Below are 9,077 nucleotides of genomic sequence, written 5' to 3' on the forward strand. Positions count from 1 at the left end.
CTCTCCTGGGACCAACACAACTACTATTCTGTAAACATACATGTTGACTTGAATGTTTAACATGTATCTTTAAAATGTTTAAAAACATTTCTTATAGTTTATAGTTTCTTTAGGCACATGCACATTAGTAAGATCAAAAATACCCCCCACATAAGATGTACAATATACTGAGAGAGAACTCAAAGTCCCCAGCAAAGAAACTACAGTGTTCCTTAGCAGACTTCTGCTTAATATATATGGAGATCTTATAGCATGCTTATTAGAAAGGAATTAATCTCACATTTCAAGGTTCCTTCTAGGCTATGTACATGTGGACCCAATGGAAGAGTCCTAGAAGGTTACCTTCTTTGACAAAAGGTACATTTCAGACACTAAGCAGGACAGTAGGTTGAAAATGTACTTTTTGGTATTTCAGATGTTGTTAGGACTCTCACCTAACAGCTATACTATTATTGAAAAGCCTAATGACTGCCGTTCCTTTTCTTAAAAGATTCAGCATGTCACCAGTGTTCATGAAGAGAGCTGATTAGCTTCAGGGATATTCCATTTTTCACTATAGTTCAAGCTGAGAGATACTGAAGACGAAGCATTAGTTCATCTGTTTCTTCAACAATCCCTTTTGTAAATAGATGTGTCTTGTTTCTTGCAGTTTGAAGCTAGAGAAATGTCTTCAGGCTTGTCACCAGATTTATTTTTATTAACTGAGTAAACTGATCCTTCAGACAGCAAAATGTTTACCCTCTTCTACGGGAAATCCTCTATGTGCTCATAGTAAATAATTCAAAGTTTGGAGTTCTGTACATGTTTGCGTTTAGCCTGCTTTACTTTTATAAATAGTTACACTATGGATCAACTGTTTTGCAAGCACACAGAGGGTCTCTAACACCGAGCAACCATACTGATTTAAAATATCCTACTGGAAAAGGACTTAGGGTTCATCTCATTAAAGATTTCCCTTTCAAGTCTCAGGGCAGGTCTACACTATGGGGCTAAGTCAATTGAAGTTATGCAACTCCAGCTGGAGTCGACGTACCTTGTGGTGTCTACATCGCATTGGGTCAATGGGAGAAAAATCTCCCGTTGATTTACCTTATGCTTCTTGTTCCAGTGGAATACAGGAGTTGACAGAGAGTGATCGGTGGTTGATTTAGCGGGTCTTTACTAGATTGACCCCTGGTGGATTGATTGCCGCTTGTCAATCTCTTGGTAAGTGGAGACAAGCCCTTAGACAGGAAATTCATTTTCCATTACTTCATTAGAGATTGTATAAGTATTTTGGGCCCAGAGTCTGCAAACACTTATGCAGATACTGAACTGTACTCACATGAGTAGTCACATTGATTTCATTGGATTATTCAGATGTGGAAGTTTCAGGACATACGTCTGAGTTTGCATGATTGGTGCCTTTATTCTTTAATCTCTGCCTCCAATTTTATCAACTGCATACTGTATCGAATATTAAATGCACTGATAATGGCAGTAGTTTAACCAATCTCTGGTTATTTGCCAAGCTACAACTCCACCTTAAAGGTTAAAAATATAAAAGTTAGTTTCCTGCACATCCAGTGACATTCATTAGCGTTCCCTGAAGTTTGGAAATCCCACTGGAATGCCAGTAGCTTTTTTTTTTTCTTTAAACACAAAAGTAAGTTGTTCACCCCCCCTCCCAGCATTATTTCTGAAGGGGAAGAAAAACCACATCTTAAATAGTAATTTTTAAAAGCATCATCAGTCTCAGAGCTTAAGTGGAAATATAATGAAATATGTAGTATTTCTGGGACAAACTGTGACCAGCCTGATCGGGGAGAGAATGCAAGGAACCTTCTTCTGTCCCCCATGCAAGAGGGGCCTAGCACAACCATAGTCCCTGTTCTCAGGAAAGTGGAAGGACTGTTCCTCTCCACACTCTCCAATAAAGAAGACAGACCCTTGTCTCCTTAAACACTGCATGTCTACCTATTGTGCACAGCGCTGCCTAAATGACATGATCTTGGACCTTTGTGACTAAGCTCACTGCCACAAGGACAGATTGCAGGGCAACCCAGTGTTCAGATTACTTTTCTCCATTATAACCAACCAAGTCCTCAGGGGTACAGGCACATAGCAAAAAAAGCACACAGTGGCAAGTCTCAGAGCCCAGGTCAACTGACTCAGGCTTGTCCGATGGGACTAAAAATAGCAGTGTAGATGTTTGGGCTTAGACCAGAGGTAAGGCTCTGAGATCCTCCCCTTCTCCAGCTTTCAGAGCCCAGGATCCAGTATCTACAGTGCTATTTTTAGCTCACAGTGCCAGCCCGGGTCAGTTGACTCTCAGCATCTCTCACCACACAGGTATTGCTCTGTCATATCTCACCACTCCTCACTCCCAGCCTTCAGCCCTCTCTGGTCACATCTCCCTCTGCTGCTCTGAGCATTCAGTCCTTTCCACTGCTTTCCTGACAATGCCTCCCTCTTTCCACCTTTCTGCTCTCTGTAGCTTTCTCCCAGACCTCCTGCAGTCTCTTGACTCCCAGGCAGCTCTCATCTGGCTTTTCCTCACTGAACCAAGCAGTCCCGACGCATGAGGCTTCTCTCACCTCTAAGGTCCTGATGCCCTCTTTTAGGGTAAACTCATGAGTCATGTGTGTACTGGCCCTGCTCCCCGTGAGCAATATCACTCTGTGACAATCATTAACAGTTCAAGAAAGTTACATTCACCTGGACTAGGTTAACCAGAGTTAGACATTTACCAGATTTTTCTAGAACAATGTTCATTGTACCTTTATTGCATTACCTTACTCCTAAGAAGGTGCAGTTGAAGAATACTAGGGACCACAAGCAGAGTTTCACTACCTCAAAGATTCCAAGAGAAATAACATAGGGACCAAGGAATCAATAGCAGCGAGAAATCTGATGACAGTTAAAGACATGCGGAAACCTGAAAAATTCTGAGAGGTAACACATTGGCTGAACTCAGCACCATAGATCATCAGACTCTGCTGGGACCTAGAGATAATAATGCCAAATGGAAGGAGTTTTGTTTTGTTTTTTGAATGGAGCAGAGTGAAGAACAAAGTGAATTGAAGATCAATTTAAAACAGCCATAAGGGAAGAGTGGTACCAGGCAAGTGTACACTGATTTATGAAGAACCTAGAGAGCTAATCAATCTTTTCTGGCTTTAGATCCATGTGGCACTGTCCTGGAGAAATAGTGGGCGGCATTAAAAAATACTACACTGTATTTATCTTTTTTAAAAAACAGGATTTGTAGTATTCCTTCAAGAAATCTCTCAAATACCCCACCAGATAGAATGAGCATCAGTGGTAATTTTAAAGATGCTTAATGTATCATTGTCCCCATTTTACAGATTGGGAAACTGAGGTACAGAAAGGTGAAGTGGCTTGCCCAAGGTCACCCAGCAGGCCACTGACAGAGCCCTGAATAGACTCTAGGTATCCTGAGTCCCAGTCCAGGCTCTACCCACTAGACCACATTTCTTCATGATGTTTAATGTAGCTGATGCTTTATAATGGGAAAATCTAAGGTACGGGTCAGAAAAAAAACAAGACAGCCAGGGTTTCTCTCTCCATGTTACAATTGTATCCAGTCATTGAATCTAAAAGCCTCACTAATTACAATGTAAGCTCTTAGGAAGAATCCACATGCGTTATTGTACAAAAGTGGCTTATTGCTCACAAAAGGTTTTGTAATCCCCTGTACAAAGGAATGGACATCATGGCACAGAAGGGCTATGTTTACTGAGAAAAAATGTTGTGAATTCTTGCCTTGCAGCCTCTGTCAGTCACTCTCAGATTTTAACAACTAACACTATTTTCCCCTGCATGCGTGTAATATTTAAGACAGTCACCATGATTTTATGTTAATCCCCTAGGAGACCTTTTTACATGTAACCTATATTGTGATAAATGAACATCACATTGCATAATTTCTCCTTTTCTTTTTGGTACAAGTGCTTTTAACATTTTATCTTAAATCAGTGGTTCTCAACCTTTCCAGGCTATTGTGCCCCTTTCAGGAGGCTGATTTGTCTTGCGTACCCCAAGTTTCACTTCACTTTAAAACTACTTGCTTACAAAATCAGACATAAAACCACAAAAGTGTCCCAGCCCACTATTACTGAAAAATTGCTGACTCTCTCATTTTTACCATACAATTATAAAATAAATCATAGTCCCCAGGTTGAGAAACACTGATATAGTATATAGAGCAGTATAAACGAGTCATTGTCTGTATGAAATTTTAGTTTGTACTGACCTTACAAGTGTTTTTCATGTAGTCTGTTGTAAAACTAGGCAAATATCTAGATGAGCGGACATATCCCTTGGAAGACCTCTGCGTACCCCCAGAGGTACACGTACCCCTGGTTGAGAACCACTGACTTAAACAATAGTCATATCTAGTCATAATTATCTGCATTTATTTTGCTTTTCATCTACAGTTCTCATAGTAGTATACAAAGATGGGAAACTTAAACATGTGAGGTAATCCCAAGTAAATCAGGAGCAGAGTGGAGAAGAGTAACCAGACCTCCTGACTTGCATTCACATCTTCTGCTAGACCACACTGCTTCCCAGATAAGGAGTTTGATTTTCTGTGCGTAGCAGTAGGCAAATGAAGACATTTTTCACATGCATATATACATCCATTAGTGTATGTTTGAATTTATTGTGCAAGCACACACAGATAGATAGGCCTCCATCTAGCCATACCCATGCGAATCAGAATTTATATGCTCGCATCAGTACACACTTAGATTACTGAATAATCAGATCCCATGTGGTTAAGAGCTCAATGATTTTTGCCAGTGGAAAGAGTATGTTGAGTGCTTTTAAATGAATATTATGTATATAGCCAAAGAGAGTCAGTGAGATGGATAGAGAGAGACAGATAGAACATTCCCAAGAGTTGATGCTGAGTAGACAGCTGCTACTGTGTGACACAGCTTTGAAAACCTGTTCTGCTTAAAACCAATTCTGATTGTGGATTGGGAAAAAGATTAAGAAGACTATGTGTGGGCATAGGGGAAGTGGCAGTGCTGAGCATGGTGTAAGAATATGACTCACTACCAGAGCACCCCCTTGTGGCCTGGCCTGGCATTGCAGGGCCTTCCCCTCAGTCACCCCCACCCAATAGTCAGGAGGTGAGCCACTTTTGACTAAGCCTTCTGGCCTGATCACACAGTCTCTCACCTTCTGGGTTAGACAAATTACACAACAAACAGTAATCTGCCAATCTCACATTGGGTCTCCAGCCCAACTCCAGACTCAATACTCCTTTTATTGGGGGTTTCTGTACAACCTTCCTTGTTGGCCAGGAGGGGACCCAGGATTCCTGCTACTCTAATAGGATCCAGTCCAAGGACTGTAACACACAGTCAGAGTCCCTCTACTCCAGGGGTTCTCAAGCTTCGTTTCACTGCACCCCCCCCCCCCCGACACTAAAAATTACTATGCAACCCTAGGAGCAGGGGCTGAAGTCTGAGCACACCCAATCCCTGCCGCCCCGGGTGGAGTGGGCTAAAACCAAAGCGCTTCAGCCCCGGGGTAGGGGACTGTAGCCTGAGCCCTGCTGCCCAGGGCTGAAGTCTTTGGCTCTGTGTGGTGGGACATGGGCTTCAGCTTTGGCCCTGGGTGGTGGGGCTTGGGCGTTGGCCCCAGACTGCAGCAAGTCTAACACTAGCCCTGGTGACCCCATTAAAATGGGGTTGTGACCCACTTTGTGGTCCTGAGCCACAGTTTGAGAACCACTGCTGTACTTGGACCCCACACTTCCTCCCTCGGCCACTTCCTACTTTGGCCTGTATTTAGGCCTTTCCCACAGCTCTTCTCAGGCTCATTGCATACCTGTGAGGTTCTCTAGGCCCACTGCATCAGCTACCTAGCACTTTCTGCCACTCATTTGGTTCTGCTTCAGTAGCATTTTCTCTGCTATTTTCACTGGTCACTCCCTGACCTTGATTCACTCTCCACCAGAGCAAAGAAACCTGAGTGAATTCAGTTTCTCCCAGCTTTCCACCACAACTACCATGGGCTCCTTGCTTCAGGTCAACATTCCCTCAGGAAGGCTCTGCCATGCAGCCACCCCTCCCAGACCCAACAGGCAAGACACTAGAAAGGAACTTAAACAATAGTCCTGGTTCAGACCTACCTTCCCTCAGGGAGGCTCTATCAGAACCCAACTGAGCTACCAAGCTCTAGCCAGGCTTCTCTCACTAAGCAAGAGCCAGAGATCTGCTCTACTTCCCTCTAGACCCTCAGCTGACCCAGCCTCAACCCTTTTAGCTCCTTCCTTCAGATTTGACACCTACTGCAGATGTAGCCGGGTGGGGCTGATTGAGCCCACAGGTTGTTATTAACCCCTTCTTGCCCAGTGTGGGGTTTGTACACCCCATCACAAATGGTTTATGTGTTTGCAGAATTGGGGCTGTTAGCCAATATCATACATTTCCAGAATGGTTTAAAGTCATGCCAACTTGTATAACTATGAACTGTACTCCCAGAATGCTTTGTATTCATGCTAAGTTGTTTGTGGAAATTTACCGGTACTAGGATTTAAACAATTGTAATATCTGTTTCTTCTGCATGTGTAGAATCTGTCAGAAACAAGATGTATGTTCTGTTGAGGATTGCCAGATATGAGCAGTGTGCTAGGTACTCTGGGTACAGATGCTTGGGATAAGTGGTACAGATGTCTTTGTGCTGGATAAGAAGTAATAGTTAAGGTCTGTGGTAATACAGTGGAATCTTCTATCTGTTATGAACAAGGGGAATATAAATATGAGCAGAACTGAGCTCATAGTTTGGAAAAGAGTGAAGATGTAATTGCTGCAAGCCTGTTTTCCAGATTGGTAAAGTACAAACCTCTCTGTTTGTGTTGATTTATCTATGTTTAATAAACTGATTAGATTGAGTTACTAGATATCTTATCAATAAATGAAGTGTACTCTAAATAGGACCTAAAAACAGATGGACAAAGGGGAAAACATAAATAAAGTGGCCAAGGTGATAATTCACCACATCCCGGTAATGCAATAGATAAATGTATCAGCTGGATAGTGCTTATACACTGATAACAGTGTTTGACACATGAGTGATAGTAATTGGGCTTTAGTTATTTCCTGAATACAAAATACAGGATAGGGTCCTAATGGGAGAGAAGTATAAATCTCTCCATCTTATTGACTAAAATGCTTGGTTTAGGAAAAAGCTATTGTTACAACTAGACCCTGGTTTTCTAAGCTCATAGTGCATTTCTGAGGGGACAGAAAAAAAGGTAATATGTGAGGCCTAGTGCCTCTTCAATGCATAACACTCATTACTATTACGTACATACCAACAACCAGATGGTCCTTCATCAGAGCAATGCTGCCAGGAAAAGTTTTGTAGGGGGGGAAATATTTTTGGGGCATTTTCTGACCTGCGAGGATGGGGAGAAATCTTTGAGATTTCTTTTACCTGCAGTATTTCTTCTGGCTAGATCATGCCTGTTATAGTCATTTGATTTTACTTTATTTGCAGAGCTGCTGGAGGGGTTTTGTTTCCAACTACTATAAATATATTTTCTTCTCCTGCCATTGCAGATAGATTTTCTCTCACTCATTTACAAAAATTAAAATGATTCTGAAGGGATTAAAAAAATCCTTGTTTTCCCTCTGCATATTTGTATGGACGGAGGCAGGCAGCAGCATGCGTGCCCAGAGGCAGAAACTTAGGCACTAAAAGAACATTTATCCTGAAAACTTAGGCATCAAGTGAATTTAGGCACCTATGGCCTTGGCAGGAGTTTTGTGGATCGCAGTGGAGCCTAAAACTGGGACTTAGGTTCTTAAACCCCAGACTTATGCACTTAAGTACCTGTGTGGATCTCATCCAGGGTGATTGGCTTCTTTAAAAGGTTCCTTTCATTTGTGACTAATTAGGTGCTTCCTGATAAAGGGCAAAGGGCCTCACTAAAGAGTAATGGGAAGCAGTAGTGGTATTAACTGGAATTCTCGGGGGTGACACCTGCATGGATGGAGAGAAGGTGAGCAGTAGTGGAGACCTGGTGTAGAGAAATAACTGAAGAGCGTTGGTAGCACAAGACTGGCCAGAGCTGGGGAATGCTGCTGGGTAAAAGGCTCATGTGGAGGCCCCCAGAAACAAGAGAGTGTGTCTGGAGGAGCTCTTTTGTGGTGGGACTCACCAGTGATGGTGTCAGAGGAGTGGAATGCTACAGAGAGCCCTATTGTAGAAGCCCTGACTTGAGGATTTGGTGGAACAGTAATATATAGTATGAAGAATGGCCAGTGCTGTAGAGGCCTGGAATAGAAGCACAGGAATTACAGAATGGGGTTGGTTCCATCCCAGGTAGATGGCCTGGAGAAAGGGTGCTGGAATAAGGATAGCGGAAATGGGAAATGGACTGGTTATAGATTCTGAGGTGGGGGAACTGGAGATAGTGTCCTTAGAGTGCAGATGGAACATGACTGCCTTTCCAGCTGTTTTACTTTGTGGGGGTGGTGATTTGATTTACTTGTAGGGATCTGCTGAGGCTTGGAATTGTACTAATAAATTATACCCAGAAACTGGACTTGAAATGGAAAAGGACATCATTCTTTTCCCTCGAGGGGGAGCTAACCATCCCTCTGGTCTATTGTGTGGAAGATGGGCAACTCAGTTGACATGAGGGGACAGTAAGGGGAAATTGAGGTGAGATTTTCTTGTACTGTTGTGGCCACATGGGAGTGAACCCTGTGACATCTGTACTGCAGAATATTGGAGATGGTGTACTGCTTTTCCACTGTAGTGTACTGCACTGAGGCTTGGCATCAATCACATGCAACAGGTACATCAGGCTGCGTTGCGTCACTAGCTCTTCATGGTGTTCTCTGGAAAGAGTACATATATAGTCATCTGCTCTCCTCCCACTATTGCAAGCTGTGGAAACCGCTGATTCCCTCTGCTATTCAGAGCCATTTACAAGGAACTAGAGGCAAAAAGCCAGTTTTCATTTTCAGTTTGAAATTGGGCCCACTGGCTGGTCAGCGCCAGGATTTAATTGCAAGTTGGCAGCTGTCACTTTGTGGTTATACTTCAGT

At 42.9% G+C, this 9,077-nt stretch overlaps 1 long non-coding RNA gene across 1 annotated transcript in view; it reads right to left on the reverse strand.

Moving 5' to 3' along the window:
* The window catches only part of LOC123364870, a 69,477-nt gene extending 63,260 nt beyond the window's left edge, over nt 1-6,217 (reverse strand). The window contains exon 1 of the long non-coding RNA XR_006577319.1: nt 6,149-6,217. This is a non-coding gene — a long non-coding RNA (uncharacterized LOC123364870). The remainder of the gene's footprint in view (nt 1-6,148) is intronic.
* Nucleotides 6,218-9,077: the final 2,860 nt, after the last annotated feature.

The sequence above is a fragment of the Mauremys mutica genome, chromosome 2 (genome assembly GCF_020497125.1).
Source record: "Mauremys mutica isolate MM-2020 ecotype Southern chromosome 2, ASM2049712v1, whole genome shotgun sequence".
Lineage (NCBI taxonomy): Eukaryota > Metazoa > Chordata > Testudines > Geoemydidae > Mauremys > Mauremys mutica.